General features: G+C 49.7%; 1 long non-coding RNA gene across 1 annotated transcript; it reads left to right on the top strand.

Annotated features, from left to right (window-relative positions):
- The first annotated feature begins 447 nt into the window (after window positions 1-447).
- LOC123381543 lies at window positions 448-16,625 on the top strand. Its single transcript, XR_006588649.1, has 4 exons — window positions 448-1,654; window positions 3,216-3,280; window positions 11,670-11,817; window positions 16,390-16,625. It is a non-coding gene; the product is annotated as an uncharacterized LOC123381543 (long non-coding RNA).
- Window positions 16,626-16,730: the final 105 nt, after the last annotated feature.

The following is a 16,730-nucleotide window of genomic DNA, read 5'->3' as shown; positions in this document are numbered from 1 at the left end:
GGATAGGCGTGTCCTTTCTCTCCTGTATTTTGGAGTCCGGTGGATGTCCCTGCGGGGACAGATGAGCGTTGACGAGACTCATCTCGGGCGGGGAGAGGGGAGGGGGCAGGGCGCTGCCTCAGCCCAGCAGGACCGCCACATGTGGGGCGGCCTGGCCTCCGGGTAAGATGCCAAGCCCCGGCTGAGCCTCCCAGGAGGAAGGGGGTCTCGTTTACCCGCAGCCTCCACCTGGAAGGAACTGTTTGATTCTGTCAGAGAGGAGGGATTGCATATGGGTAAGGACTTCGGCTGATACAGAGCAAATGTTTTCAGGGCAGAATGTGTCCTGTTTTTTGTTTTTTATAATTTTTTTTCAACATTTATTTATTTTTGGGACAGAGAGAGACAGAGCATGAACGGGGGAGGGGTAGAGAGAGAGGGAGACACAGAATCAGAAACAGGCTCCAGGCTCTGAGCCATCATCAGCCCAGAGCCCGACGCGGGGCTCGAACTCCCGGAATGCGAGATCGTGACCTGGCTGAAGTCGGACGCTTAACCGACTGCGCCACCCAGGCGCCCCAAGAATGTGTCCTCCTGTTGTAGCCAAACGTTGAAGCATCTTTACAAAGTCCTGGGTGAAGCTTGCAGACCCTCTGGCTCTGTGTTGTCCTCACCTCCAGCCTGGGCAAGCCACCCACCTGCCAATGCTCAATGTTGCCTTTTTACAGAGCCCGAATAGAGAGAAGGGGCAGAGGCGGGAATCCCACGGAGCAGCTTAGCTGAGCTCTGGACAGTCTGTCCTGGGATGCCCGGCCCTCAGCAGTAGCCATCGACGGAGGAACAGATATGTTTGTTTGTTAAATGTTTATTTTTGAGAAAGAGAGTGGGGGAGGGGCAGAGAGAGGGGACACAGAGGATCCGAAGCAGGCTCTGTGTGATCAGCACAGAGCCCAACACTGGGCTCGAATTCACGGACCGTGAGATCATGACCTGAGCCGAAGTCGGACACTCAACGGACTGAGTTGCCCAGGTGCCGCAAGGACCAGATCTGTTCAAGGACATAGGTCCTGCTTTCTGCAGCCCCCAGAACGTACGCTGAATCGAGGCCGTCACGACGAAGCCTGGAGCGCATAGGCTCGCTGCTGTTTGCAGTCCTGTTCTCAGCCATTGCCCCCAGGTGCATGGCGGGAGCCCTGCGACAAATCAGGGACCTCGGGGAGACGGAGGTTGTTGGATATTTCAGTTATATTCTACCTGACCTGATATCTGGAGGCCTCTCCTTGAGGTTGGCCTGTACTGTCGTAAGTTGTTCCGAGCAAAGCGAGGGGCGCCCGAGGCCCCACGCCTGAGGCCCCCCAGGAACCTGTCCAGGTGGACCCTATCACTGTCCCTGTAAGAGGCCCCGTGCTCTCGGCCCCCGGGAACCTGCCCAGGTGGACCCCATCACCATTTGCCCAGCCGGTGGTGCTATTGCTGATTCAGACTCGGAGCTTGGTGCTCTCTGCGTGTGGTTGATTAGAGCGGCTGGGAATTGCTCTAGGATGTTCTCCGTTCCTGCAGGGCCAGTGGAGCTGGCCAGTCCCTTACAGGATGGGAATAAGAATGGCTTTTGGTCAGCCAGCAGGACATGTTTGGGGGAGATGCCCAGAGGGCGAAGGACGCTGGAACAGTCAAGGTAACAGAGTTGCAGGAACAGGGGCCATCCCTGCAGATGGCTTGTGGGTGGGCACGGTCTGCTGGACTTGCTCCTGGGCCTCGAGTCAGGTCCACTCTAGAGTCTGAGTGAGGCGTGGCCATCGGGGGACAGTGAATACCCAGGAGGAGGTCCGGCCTTTGTGCTGGAGTGGAGCTGGAAGCCTTCGGACAGTGCCTGGGGTGCTGGCGGTGGTAGCGGGAAGCAGGGAGCAAGGCCTGTCGCGGACGTGTCGCGCGCAAAGCAGGAGCTGTGTCCCAGTGCACCGAGCAGTGAATGCAGCAGCAGGAGGCCCCTGCCTCACGAGGCCCAGGCCGTCACGCCGGGGTGATGCGGGAAGTGCCCTCAGAGTGGCTGCCGTGGTTTACGGTCCACTGTTTGGCCACAAAGGTGAAATGCTGCCCAGGGTGCCGGCCAGTGGGCAGGGACTTACTCCCAGTTTGTGAGCCTCTGCTAGAGGCAGGGTCTGCAAGCCCAGCTATTCCAGAAAAATAACACTCTGCACGGTTGTCAGGGTCGGTCAGGGGGAGGCATGTGTGCAACTTGGCCTCCAGGTTACTGTGCCACGGGCACTGGCCCTCCCCCCACACCCCATGTGCAGAGAACACCTGGGAGGGGAAAGTCCCAGTGTCTAAGAGGTCACCGTGCACCGTCCCCATCATGCTCTCGGGCTGGGGTGACGTTGTCCGAGGCACTGGCGTACTTGGGGTGGTAGGGGCCAGCCAGGCGGAGGGCGACCCACCCAGGAGGAGACCCATGAGGGGCAGGAGCGGGCTGGTGTTAAGTCCCGGGTCCATCTGCGAGGGCCCGGGCTCAGGGTGGCGCTGCAGTGTGGGCTCTGTGGCTCGGCGAGCGGATTGTAGGCAGTTCCACCTGCTCGTGGCGGGTGCGCCTTGTCCGCGTCCGAGTCTCGTGGAGACTCTATCCACGGTGCTTACAGATTCCGGACACACTGATGGGCTAGTTGTCACCACGTTTGTGGATGGCGGCTTCACAGTCCGGAGACTTCCCCATTAAACTGTGGCATATCGTCAGAGCACACCCCTGCCAGCCAGACGGGCTGACTTGGTTACACCGGGAGGGCCCTCTGCCCGGGGCATAACCGGGGGCAGGGGATAAGGAGGAGCAACCCGTTTCCACGGCCCCAGTTAACGAGAGGGAGGTGAGCTCAGGGTCAGAACCCACGGCTGGCGGCCCACTGGCTGAAGCCCTTCTGACGGGGCCTGCAGCACTGACACTGATTCTGTTCCAGCCCATAGTCCGGGACGCGTTACCCTCCGAGGCCCACCTGCCACCCTACCATCCGGGCTGTGCAGGGGAGAGCAGGAGCCACAACCCAGGAGAGCATGTACAGGCTTGCAGGGCCTCTTGGGGACTCGGTCTGGATATTGACCCCAGGTGCAGTGTGGCTGCCTCGGAGCCCGAGGTCATTCATCCCTCCACCTACAGAGGGCAAACTCTCTGTCCACCGGAGGGACCCCCTTGGTTTAAAAGCTTGAGAAGCACGTCTTTGAGTAGAACGTTTTGCCTCTCTGTAAACCAGCCTGCTTGGGACCGGTGAGCAAGGTGGAAATTCCACAAGGTGCCACGTTCTAGAACTCACGACAGGTGAGTTTCACTGGTAAGTGAAACGGGCACCTTGATCTCAATCCACGATGTCTGGTGTGTGTGCCAAGGGAGACGAGCCCAGACCTGCTTAAGAAGGTGGTTACAGGTTGGCGGCAGCATTTCTAGAGGAACGGCCAGCAGGAGTAAAGTGAAGGTGACCCAGATAGTGGTGGGGTGCCTGCTGTCTCTAGTGGGGGCTGCTCAAGAATAGGGTCTGTTCCCCTGGGGCACGGGTCCTCCCCTGGGAGCCAGTTATGTACCAGCAAGAGACAATCCTGTGCCACCACTTTGCCTGGAGCCGCGGTGAGGGGCTGCCGTGCCCTGGGACCCGGTGTAAGGGGCCAACTCCGCTAGCGTACCTGCTAGTGGGTCAGCCGTGTCTGGAGGACTCGTCGTGTCGGGCTGTGTCTGGTACGCGTGGAGGTGGCTCGAGTGGCACGTTGGAACAGGCATGTCATTCGGAGTTGGAGTCCGCAACGTTACTACAAGGTGCTTCTGGTATGTGTTGGTGTGTGTGTGCAGAGATGCATGACCACAGTCAGCATGCATGAGCTGGCGATCTTTTTCCAGATGGAGATGCCCCAGGGAGGCCACTGTCTAGACCAGGCTGCTAACCCATTGCGTACCACCCAGGAGTCAACACTGTGTCTTGGGAGTCTCTTTTTTTTTTCTTTTCTCTTCTTTTCTTTATTTGTTGTTGTTTGTTTGTTTGTTTGTTTGTTGTTTAAGTAAGCTTCATGCACCACACAGAACCCAATGTGGGACGCAAACTCAGGACCCTGAGATCAAGACCCGAGCTGAGCTCAAGAGTTGGACGGTCAACTGACTGAGCCACCCAGGTGCCCCCTCAGGAGTGTCATTCTTCTGACCTATTGTAGAGCCGGGCATACTGTCACCGTTCTGCCGGGACTGCCCACCCCAATCAGGGACAGGCTGTGGGACATGCCCTGGCTTTCTGGGGCGCTGTGCTCCGCACAGCGGCAGCCCTGCCATTGGCGAAGAACTGGCTCCTTTTCCATGCCGTACCCTGGATGCCAAGGGCCCCCCAAACCGCTAGAGGGCCGGCAGTGGGGGTGCGGCCATCTATGCCTCTACATCAGTGGTGAGGGGGCCGAGTGTGGGGGAAGCCACACCTTCCTGTAATCTGAAAACAAAAAACTCCAGTTCGACAGTGAGGCCTCGGTGGCTATGCTGAGCCAAGGCAGGATGGGGACTGTGTGCCTCTTGCTGGGCTGGGAACCAGTAATGCCTCTGTCTGTAATAAGGCCCGGTAGGCTGCCAAACTTTGGCACTTGGGTGGCACGTACCAGGCTGCCGTCTGGGGCAGGTTTGGCCCAGAACCCCGCGCTCAAATAAAGCCGTGCTCATCCTGGGGACGCCTTGAGGCATAATCAGGGGCAGCCAGCGATTGAACTTGGAAGTCTGAGCCCAGAGGGACCAAGGGCAGGGCAAGCTGTAAGGGAGTTTTCTGAGGTTCTCCCCAAGGAAGGCAGCCAATTGACAAGTAACGGCACGAGTAGGGCCAAGCGGAATGGAGAGTGGGGACGTTTTGCCTCCGAAAGGTGGAGAGACCTGCCACGTGCTCACCTGCCGCAGTGTCGTGGGAGAACCGGCTGTGAGGGGTGGAGGTTCACAGCAGGAGGAGTCTCGTGGCCCTCAGCTGACCGTAGTGTGCCGAGAAACTTGACAGAGCGGCTGGTCCTGGATCGTATTCGGAGTGGTGGTTCATCCCCTGCTGTAAATGTCGTGCTGCCTGGCGTGAGTCTTCCCGGACAGCATCTCAGGACCCCTGTAGCAGAATGTCCTCCATATGATGCTAAAGGCCACAGCGGGTTAGTCTGAGTGGATTTAGAGCTTGTCTGCATAGGTTATAGGAGACGCAGGGCTGTGCAGGGAACCCGTCCACAGCCGAGTAGGTGCCCTGGGTGTCTGAAAGTGAAAGCAAATCGATGTTGTGAGTCTTTACTGATGGGAATAGAGTAAAACACGCTGTCTAGATCTCAGACTGCAAAGTAGGGGCCCTGAGTTTTTTTGATGTCGTCGATCATCTCTGTCTTACTGGAAATGGGAGACTTAGTGGCAGGAAACTGTGCATTTAAGTTGCCAGAGTCAATTGTTCGTCTCCACTCCTTGGTGGCCAGTTTGACACTGGCCAGACGGGGCTATTACAGGATGAGGTGGCGGGCTAATGACCCCAGGGTCAAGGAGCATCATCCCTCCGCACCTTGCTTCCGCCAATACTTGTGCTAGAGAAGGAGTTGAGCAGGTTCTCATGAGAAATGCCAGGAATTTAGGCTGATTCCAGTAGATGTGTGTTGAATCACAGCCTCCTTGGAGCTTCCCTGGTGAAACCTGAACTTGGCCCTTTACACAGAGGGCAGGAGACACCAAAGAAAGAGGCAGCTGACTCCCACTTGGTAGGTGGTAGCTTTACTAAGCAAAGGAAACTTACATACAAGGCTTGTCTTGAGCAGCAAGATGAATGGATTCCTGCACCTGCCCCCCAAGTCTTAAGCGTTTACAAAGAGGCCCTCAGGGGGTTTAGTCACATGCACGGTGCAGGTATTCTCCACACCACATCACTATCTCAAGTCCACATCCTTGGAGCAGCCTCTAGGATCGGGAAAGCCAAATGGAGCCCACATTCCAAGGGCGGGAGGGGGTGAGGAGCCTCCAAGGGCCCGGGTCCAGCTCACAGGTCAACCGGCAGTCAATTCTCTCTGGTGACATTTCCCAACAATGTGTTGGTGAGCCAGGGCATCCATACCTGTAACAGGAAGAGGGAGCCAGGGAGCCAGTAACACTAGCAGCTAATTTGGAAATATGGTGCCACAGACACGTCCAGCTTGACTTGTGCTCCCTCTGGTAGGGTGTAGGAGGCCCCCTTGGGGAATTTAGAAGGGTTACCTGGAATTGCCGCGACTCAGGCTCCTGTGACTAAAAGAGCCAGGAATGTGGTTATTACCTTTGTCCCAGTGGACCACCAGAGTCATAAATGGGGGCTGTCCCTGGAAAGGACAAGCTTCTCGTAGCTGCTGAGTCCTTAGGGTAAGGCTCTCAGGGCTCCCGAGCTCCCAGGTTGGGGAAGATTTGGGGGAGGGGGAAGAGTAGCCCCAGGGCCCTCTGCAGTCCCCTGGGCCATTGACACTGGGCTGTGTTGTGATCACCTGTCAAGAGAAGCCTGCACCAGGGCTGCACAAATATGAGCTCACTGGGGACGCCCAGCTGGCAGAGCCGTGGCATGCAGCGCCTTGCTCCTCAGAGCCATCCTGGGCATTGCCTCCGATGGGCGTGGTATGTAGCTCAGGACCTGGAGGTGGAAAGGACGCTGTGGGAGGTGGGATGGGGGACCTGGCGTCCAGGGGCTGGCCTTCAGGTTGTGGGCCATTAGAATACTGCAAAAGCTGAGACTGAGTGAGTGTCTCCCTCACGGCAGGCCTCTGTGTCTATTTCTCTAGGGCTCCCCAACATTACGGGAGTTACCCCAGAAGTGCAGGAGTGCTGCCCTGTAATAATTTAGGGGGGGATGCTCCCTGTAAGAAGAATTCTCTGGAGGTGGGGTTGACTGCTACGTCTTCGGGATTGGAGACGAAATCTGGGTCACCCAGAATGCTACCTTCAAAGGGGTGATGGAGGGCTGGGAAGATGCAGGAGGACCTTAACCTTGCTTCCTTCCATGGGTACAACTAGACAACTCATGCCAGCGTAATAACCCAGAAATCGACCTGAAGCCCAGCATAACGAACCCCACACGGAAAGGTTGTGAAGAGATCACATCAAAGAAGGTAGGAAGGGCAGAGACACAGTTTGGGAACAAAATGGACTATGGCCGTCCTCGGTGAGGAGAGAGCTGGTGGTGTGGAGAAGGGCAAAGAACAGACTTTCACACAAAAGCTCGTGACCCAGGAGGAAAAATCCCCATAATATTTGGCTTTGAAAGCCGGAATCTCATGGGTTCTTACAAACAGCAGGACTTAAATCCTGGAGTTTTAAAAATCAGTGGGCTCAGCTCTGGGAAAGCCCGGAGGGCATTAGGAAGTGGAGTCCCCGCCCTTAAAGAGACAGTATGACAAATGGCCCATAAAGATACAGCATAGAACTAACAGTTTGAAAAAAACGCTGGGGGCAGCTGGGAGGGAGAGTGACTTGCTCATCCTAGAGTGTAGCCCAGAGAGGCTGGGATCACAGGGCCACCCGCCCCTCAGGGAGAAGGGAGCTGGCAGGCATCATTTCCCTCCCCTGCCCCCTGGCATAAACACGGGGCTACCTTCAGGAGCTGGTGCCAACACTCACTCCATAACTTGCTTACACTAAGCCCTGTCCCCCAGCCACCCCCACCTGCTCTTGGGTGGATCTGCCCTTCCCAGTCACACTTGCCTGAGTCCCAGCCTTGTGGGCCCCTCCCCAGAAGACCAGAGCAGACCCCACCAAGACCTGACCTATATACATTTTGCTGGACCTCACTATATCTGTAAAAATCAGTCAGGGGATTCACAAAATAAAAGGATGTAAAATATGACACCATATACCAAAAACAGGGAGAGGAGGAGTAAATAATGGGTTCACATTTAAATGATCATCAACTTAATATAGACTGCTATATGCAGATGTCATATACAAATCAAATGGTAACCAAAAATCAGAAACAACTACCAGATGTGCAAAGAATAAAGAGAAAGGAATCCAAGTATACCACTAAAGAAAACCAGCAAACTATTTAAGAGAGAAAGAAGACAAGAGCAGAAGGAAACTTCAGAAACAACCACAAAACAAACGACAACATGGCAATAAATACATAACTATCAATAGTTCAACTACGTTGAATGTACGTAGACCAAACACTCCAGTGAAAAGACATAGGATGATGGAGAGGATGAAAAAACAAGACCCATCTATATGCTGCCTCCAGGAGACTCCCTTCGGACCTAACTGTATGCTAACTTGAATTTAGATAAATAAGTTTTTAAAAATAAAAAACAGAAGTGGCACGTGTATAATGGAACATTACTCATCCACAATAAAGAACGAAATCTTGCCATTTGCAACAATCTGGGTGGAGCTAGAGATTATGCTAAGTGAAATATGTCAGAGAAAGACAAATACCATATGATTTCATCCACGTGTGGCATTTAAGAAACAAAACAAATGAACTAAGGAAAAAAGGGACAAACCAAAAAACCAGACTCTTAACTATAGAGAACAAACTGACGGTTGCCAGAGGGGATGTCTGTGGGGGGGGTGAAGTAGGTGGGCGGATTCAGAGCACACTTATGGTGATAATCACGGAGAAATGTATAAAATTGTTGACTCGCTATATTGTACACCTGAAACTAATGTAACACTGTGCGTTAATTATACCAGAATTTACAAAATAAATTTTAAAAATAAAGCAGTAAATGAAATTCCTGTGTGAAAGATGTCCTCCCTCCTGAAGATAATCCTCTTCCACCTGGCGATTGTGCAAGTGCAGGGAGAGGTTCCTGTGTGAGAGCGCCCCCTTCAGGGCCTCCTGGCTCCATTCTAAATGAGGTGTCCTTTATTTTCACAAAGGCATGTGGTGGGGTGACATACTCTAGTTTCTTTTTATTTTCCTTCCCAAAGTTGCTTGGCAAATCAGTAATAATCCTAGAAGTGGGTCTTAAAACAGCCTCCTTAATTTACAAAATGTAGGGTTGGGAACTGGAGATTAGGGAACAAACCCTCGAGACCTGGTTCCCAGACTCCCACCAAAGAGAGCAGCGGGGTCATGCTGGTGGGAGGCGGTGGTATTCCTAGAGAGGCCTGGCCCAGACAGTCTGCACGACGCTGGACCAAAGCCACCCAAGTTACCCGGCAGGGTCTGGGAACCCTCTACTACAGGGCTAGGAACCCCTTAGAACCTGGATAAAACCCCACAGGGCCAGGAAAACATGGGGTGGTAGTTTCTCAAAAAATTAAACGTAGGATTGCTATGTGATCCAGCGATAATTCCATTTCTTGGTATATACTCAAAAGAATTAAAAGTAGGAACTCGACGAGATGTGTGCACACCCATGTTCACGAGAGCTGGGAGATGGAAGCAGCCAAAAGTCCAGACGGCGAACGGATAAACAAAATATATGTTGGTATATGTGGCGGTACAGGAATCCAATGCAATATTATTCAGCCTGCAAAGTGAGGAAATTTTGACCGTATGCTGCAACAGGGATGGGCCTTGATGACGTCATGCTCACCGCGAACTATGAATGTCAAGAGTTCAGGTCAGGGCTCTACGGTGTTGCTGCCTCGGTACCCATTCTGTGTGGCCAGGTGGCCTGGGGGGCCTTGAACTGACACCCCTCCCTGGAACACGTGCCCTAGGTAGCCCTCAGAGTCACAAGCAAACGTAAGCTTCGGATATGACTCCTCAATAGCCCTTTAGAACAAGTGTCCCCCACCCCCCCAAACTGTTACCTCTCAGGGTCCTCTTCATGTGTGTCCCTTAGATAAGACCCCAAAAGGTTACCAAAACCCCATTGTTTTTGAGGTGACTAATCTGCCTTTAGAAGAGGGGGACCCAAAGCACTGCACCCATAGACCCTAATAAAGGCCTGAGCCCCAGGTCCTGCTTCTCTGCCTGCACTTTGCCTTGACCTCCCCGTGTGACCCCTGGAGATGGTACCTTGACCTCCCAGTGTGACCCCAAGAGATGTGTACTTCCTCCAGGAACTGTGAATAATAAACTTCTCTATTTCAATTTCCTCGGTGGTGCTTTTTATTGTTATTGTTAAACCAGAACTCACCACGTGGCACCTGGGGCTCCTCTTTACAAATGCTAATTTAACTAAGTCACGGCAATTGTCTTCCTGAATGGGATGGATTCATCTGCTGGCAAGTGACCTGGGGGGTGGGGAATGCCTTTTAGCTGCAAATGCTTACCAACAGCCTCTCCCAGGGGATAATCTATCTGAGAGGGGTCCGCCACCCTCTGGCTTTCAGATGCTACTGTGGGCTGTACAGTATTGCCTATGCAGAGTACTTATTGCCTGTGCAGAGTACTACCTGTGCAGAGTACTTCCTATGCAGAGTGATACCTGTGCAGAGTACTTACTATCTGCGCAGTGTGCTGCCTTTGCATAGTGCTGGCTGTGCAGAGTAGTTATTGCCTGTGCACAGTACTTACTGCCTGTGCTGAGTGCTGGCTGTGGAGAGTACTTCCTTCCTATGCAGTGTGCTGCCTTTGCACAGTGCTGGCTGTGCAGAGTACTTGCTGCCTGTGCAGAGTGCTGCCAGTGGAAAGTACTTACTGCCTGTGTAAAGTGCTACCTGTGCAGAGTACTTACTGTCTGCGCAGTGTGCTGCCTGTGCAGAGTAGTTACTGCCTGTGCAGAGTACTTACTTCCTGTGCAGTGTGCTGCCTTTGCGGAGTGCTGGCTGTGCAGAGTACTAACTGCCTGTGCAGAGTACTTACTTCCTGTGCAGTGTGCTGCCTTTGCGGAGTGCTGGCTGTGCAGAGTACTAACTGCCTGTACAGAGTACTTACTTCCTGTGCAGTGTGCTGCCTTTGCGGAGTGCTGGCTGTGCAGAGTACTAACTGCCTGTGCAGAGTGCTACTTGTGCAGAGTACTCACTGTGCAGTGTGCTGGCTGTGCAGAGTACTTACTGTCTGTGCAGTGTGCTGCCTATACAGAGTACTCATTGCCTGTGCAGAGTGCTGCCTGTGCAGAGTATTTACTATCTATGCAGCGTGCTGCCTTTGCAGAGTGCTGACTGTGCAGTGTGCCCCCACCCTTCTCATCCCAAATTGCAAGCTCAGAGGAAGGCAGGCAGAGTTCCCCCCAAATTTTGGAACACTGCTTGTTGGAGCTGGTTGAGGTGTCATGGACATGTCTTCACCTATGAACACCCGTGGGAGTTAAGTCCTCCCGAGGTGTTATATTCTAAGATGGGACCTGGCTGACGGCTGTGAGGTGAATTGGCCAAGATTTTTGCAAGGTCCATTGCGTTAGTTAATGGACTGAGTCTCAACCCTCCCCGAGTGTGGGCTACCAGACAAGGGTGGCAAGCATGCCCTTAGGACAGGGAGGCTCCCCTTCTGTGACGGCTGTGCTGAGGAGCAGCACCAGGACTCCAAGCCCATCCTCACTTTGGAAGTCATAACTCCTGCAAAGGCAAGTGTGGCCATAGTCTGTGGTCCCTCAGTCCCTACACATCTTCCTGCTGTTCTGCCTTGTCCCCTGATCCTGTGAGATATGGTGAGTCCCACTCCTGGGGCAAGGTGGCATAAGAGCTAATGGCCCTAAATAGCACGTGGTGCTAAAATGCCCAAGGAGCTTAGCAACCTCCTCACCGAATGCAAACCACCCAAGGAAACAGCCCTGGCGCTGCTCAGTGTGTGCTGACCCCTCATGCACTTGTTCTTGCTCTCCAGGTCTAGAGGCCACATCTGCACTGCACTAGTGGGGGCTGACTCGGATTCCAGCGACATCTACTGGGACACCCTGGGGAAGGGAGCAGCCACATACAAGACCGGGCACTGGAGAGGTCCACTGCAGATCTTTCCAGTGACAATGCCTAAGGTCAAATCAATGAGGGATAATAGAGAATTAGAAACTCAAACTTGAAACTTCATGTGTCTTGAAACTCAAAATATTTTAAAAGATTTTGTACAGCAGGAGGGAGACAAAAGGGCCAACTGGTTGTTGAGAGTACCTCGTTCTGGTTCTGTGCTGTCAGTATTTCCAAGGACCCCCAAATTCATAATTTTTTATTAAAAGACCCCCAGAGCCTGAGGACCAAATTCCTGAAAGATGCCAATGACCCTGACCCCTACCCACGAGGGACTGCCCCAGAAACCATACCACTAAGTCCACCAGAATTAAAGACTCCCACCACAGATGATCCCAATGCCATAACTGAGGCTACTGGTGACAAGGGAGAGCCAAATTATGCCCTGGTGCCAAGCCCACCCCCGTGTCATGGTAATTACAGCAGAGGCTCAAAGCCAACAGTAGTCACTGGATGAATCCTGACTCACTCTCCATCAGATTGGTGTAGTCAATGGGTCTATCACTTCTTTTTTATTATTATTTATTGTTAATTTTCTCTACAGGATGTTATAGGTTTTGTTTTTACTGTGGCTTTCTTACTAAGTGCCAGATACTGTGCCAAAAGTTACACATGCACTGTCTCATTTAATCTTTTTCTTATTATTAAGTTTTATTTTATTCCAGTATAGTTAACATACAGTGTTACGTTAGCTGCAGGTGTAAAATATAGTGATTCAACACTTCCATATGTCAGCCAGTGGTCATCACAAGTGCACTCCTTAATCCCCACACCTATTATGAGTACAGGTCTTTCACCTCTCTGGTTAAGTTTATTCCCAGGTATTTTATTATTTTTGGTGTAATCGTAATTGGAATTTCTCTTTCTGCTACTTCATCATCAGTGTACAGAAATGTAACAGAATTCTGTATATTGATTTTGTATCCTGTGACTTTGTTGAATTCATTTATCAGTTCTAACAGTTTTTTCATGGACTCTTTTCTTTCTCTTTCTCTGTATATATACATATGTGTGTGTGTGTGCGTGTGTGTGTGTGTGTGTGTGTGTGTGTGTGTGTTATCTGCCAACAGTGAAAGTTTTACCTCTTCCTTACCAATTTGGATTCCTTTTATTTCTTTTTCTTGTCTGATTGCTGTGGCTAGGGCTTCCAGTACTACGTTGAATAAAAGTGGCAAGAGTGGACATCTTTGTCTTGTTCCTGACATAGAGGGAAAGTTTTCAGTTTTTCTCCATTGAGGATGATGTTAGCTCTGGGTTTTTTATATAGGGCATTTATTATGTTGAAGTATGTTCTCTCTAAGCCTACTTTATTGAGGATTTTTATCATGAATGGATGTTGTACTTTGCCAGATGTTTTTTATGCATCTATTGAAATGATTATATGATTTTTATCCTTCTCTTATTGATGCAATGTATCACATTGATTTGTGAATATTGAACTACCCTTGCAACCCAGGAATAAATTCCACTTCATTGTAGTGAATGATTGATGGACTGATTGATTGATTTTAAGTAATCTCTACACCCAATATGGGGCTCTAACTTACAACACTGAGATCAAGAGTCATATGCTTCATCCACTGAGCCAGCCAGGCATCCCCAAAGTTTTTTTTTTTTTTTTTCTTTTTTAAAGTAGGCTCCATTCCCAGCATGAAGCCCAACATGAGGTTTGGCCCTGAGATCAAGACCTGAGCTGAAATCAAGAGTCAGATACTTAACCAACTAAGCCACCTAGTGAATGATGTTTTTAATGTACTGTTGGGTTCAGTTTGCTCATATTTTGTTGAGGATTTTTGCATCTATGTTCATCAGAAATATTGGCCTGTAGTTCTGGGGTTTTTGTTGTTGTTGTTGTTGTTCTTTGTTTGCTTAGTGGTGTCTTTATCTGGTTTTGGTATCAGGGTAATGCTGACCTCTAAGAATGAATTTGGAAGCTTTCCTTCCTGTTCTATTTTTGGAATAGTTTGAGAAGGATGAGAATTAACGCTTCTTTAAATGTTTGGTAGAATATACCTGTGAAGCCATCTGGTCCTGAAATTTGTTTGTTGGGAATTTTTTGATTACTGATTCAATTTCATTGGTGGTAATCAGTCTGCTCAAATTTTCTATTTCTTCCTGCTCCCATTTTGGTAGGTGATATTTGTAGGAATTTATCCATTTCTTCTAGGTTGCCCAATTTGTTGGCATGTAGTTTCTCCTAACATTCTCTTATAATTGTATTTCTGTGGTGTTGGTTGTTATTTCTCCTCTTTCATTTTTTATTTTATTTATTTGAGTCCTCTCTCACTCCCCCTGCCGTGCCTCTTTTTCATGAGTCTGGCTAAAGGTTTATCCATTTTGTTGATCTTTTCAAGAACCAGCTTTTGGTTTTATTGATCTAATCTACTGTGTTCTTAGTTTCTATATCATTTATTTCTACTCTAACCTTTATTATTTCCTTCCTTCTGCTGGCTTTGAGTTTTGTTTGTTGTTATTTTTCTAGCTCCTTTAGGTGTAAGGTAGGTTGCTTATTTGAGATTTTTCTTGCTTTTTGAGGTAGGCCTGGATTGCAGTATCCTTCCTTCTTAGAACAGGTTTTGCTGCATCCCAAAGATTCTGGACCATTATGTTCTCAATTTCATTTGTCTTCATGTATTTTTTTATTCCCTCTTGATTTCTCTGTTGACCCATTCATTGTTTAGTTACATGTTATTTAACCTCCACATATTTGTCCTCTTTCCTGTTTTCTTGTGGTAGATTTCTAGTTTCATAGCATTGTGGTCAGAAAAGACGCATGGTATGGCTTCGGTCTTTCTGAATTTGTTGAGACTTGATTTGTGACCTAACATGGGATCTATTCTGAAGAATGTTCCATGTGCACTTGAAATGAAAGTGTGTTCCACTGTTTTAGGATGGAATGTTCGTAATATGTCCATTAGATCCATCTGGTCCAATGTGTCTCATCTTCTCAAAGAAAGAAAGAAAGAGAGGAAAGAAAGAAAGAGAGAGAGAGAAAGAAAGAAAGAAAGAAAGAGGGAAGAAAGAAAGAGGAAGGAAAGAAGGAAGAGAAAGATAGATAGATTTCTCCCTGCCCCAACAACAATGCAAACAATGTTTGCAGTCAATGAGATACTGCCACAACCTTGAACTCCTATTCTTTCCCAGTAAACTTTTGTTGAAAACAACCTTTCCCAATTTCTTTCTAACACCTAATAAAAGCTTACCTTCCCTTTGTCTCTTCTGATTTGCCTGTGGTTCACCATAGCATGCATGTTTCAAATTACAAGTCCTCTGTTATCCCCAAATAAGCTCATTTTGTTAGTGAAATAACTGGCTCTTTTATATTTAAGGTTGATGCCTTAACATAAAAATTATTTTGAGCTGAAGCATATTGAGAAGCAGCGAACCCAGAAAAAGCTCTCTCTTTACTGCCTAAAAGCAGGAAATAAATTCTCCTTTACTGGAGACAGACTTATCAGGCCAGTGATGGCACCAGAGGAATCTGCAGAAAACCTTATGTCAGTAGTTTCCTTCCGTGTTTCTACCTTCCCACAGTTTGCTGCCTTTGGAGCCTAAAATCCTCCCTTGTCTTATCATTTCTCTGCAAATTTATTATTGTTCATTGAAGACGGTACAGAAGCTGGAGTGCTAAGCCAGACTGCTTCTGAGTTACTTTTTTGAGGTTTCTCTATGCGATGTTCGCTGCTTGCACTATATAATGTTTTTCTCTTGCTAACCTGTCTTTATGTTAAAGAGCCCCAGCTGAAAACGCCAGATAGGTGGGGGCCATGTTGCCTGCCCTACAAGGTGAAGAAGTCTACATTCCTTCCAAAGAGGTCACAGTCTTAGACACCTGGTTCTATCACCAGTTTCTCAGTTTCCTTCCATTCCTTACCCACACACTTGATTACCCCCTCACCTCCCAGCCCACCTTGAGACCCTGTACCCCCACACCTGGGCTCTTTAATCTTTATTCAAATTATCCCACGGCATGTAGAGCCCCCCTTCAAATGCAAGTCAATTGTATCACCTTCCTCATAGAACTATCTCCAGTTCCTCAGCTGGAAATAACAAGTTCCTCCCTTTGGTTGTCCATCCCCCTTAGATAGTAGCAGGTGAGTGAATGGTAAAATTACAAGAAAAAAAAACCCTGTAAACCCAGCTATGGTGCTCTAGGCAAATCAATTAACAGCTGTGAAATTTCTGTCATCCAGAAAAGAAAACCATGTTGCAGTATATGAATAATATCATGTAAATGATGTACTGTATCCACATGTAAATAGTATCCTAATTGCTTCAAATGTCCGTTTAACTGTTGTATCTCCTATAATGTGTTATACATGCGCATGAAATACATACTCGTAGTTAGTACAAAGTTTCATAAATGTAAAAGAACGATAGCACTGTTTTCTGAGTGATAAGATTGTGGGATTTTCACCACATCTTCACTGTTTTGAAGTCAAGCTACTTTGTCCCCTTCTGTAGCCACGCAGCTTCTGCCGATTTGTCAGTTTGTTGCTTCTCAGCTTCAAATTCACCCTTCTTGCCTGTTCCGGACAGTGGACAGCTGATCTGGCCCTTTCCTTTCCCTCCTGTCATGATAGGTATGAATCTCTGCCAGTGGACCATGCTGGAGCACGGAGGAGGAAAGACTTGCCTTCCTGCTTCCAGTGTGCTTACTCATCAGGCCCCCCAAAACTTCTCTCCAACACAAGAGCAACAGGAAACCTGGAAAAAATGGTCAGAAACAACATTTTTGAAGCTCTAGAAATTAGGGCCGCCTGGGTGGCTCAGTCGGTTAAGCGGCCGACTTCAGCTCGGGTCACGAGCTCAGGTCACGATCTCGTGGTCCGTGGGTTGGAGCCCCGCGTCGGGCTCTGGGCTGACTGCTCAGAGCCTGGAGCCTGCTTCCGGTTCTGTGTCTCCCTCTCTCTCTGCCCCTCCC

The sequence above is a fragment of the Felis catus genome, chromosome D4 (genome assembly GCF_018350175.1).
Source record: "Felis catus isolate Fca126 chromosome D4, F.catus_Fca126_mat1.0, whole genome shotgun sequence".
In the NCBI taxonomy this organism is placed as follows: domain Eukaryota; kingdom Metazoa; phylum Chordata; class Mammalia; order Carnivora; family Felidae; genus Felis; species Felis catus.
This window is presented reverse-complemented; position numbering and strand designations above follow the sequence as displayed.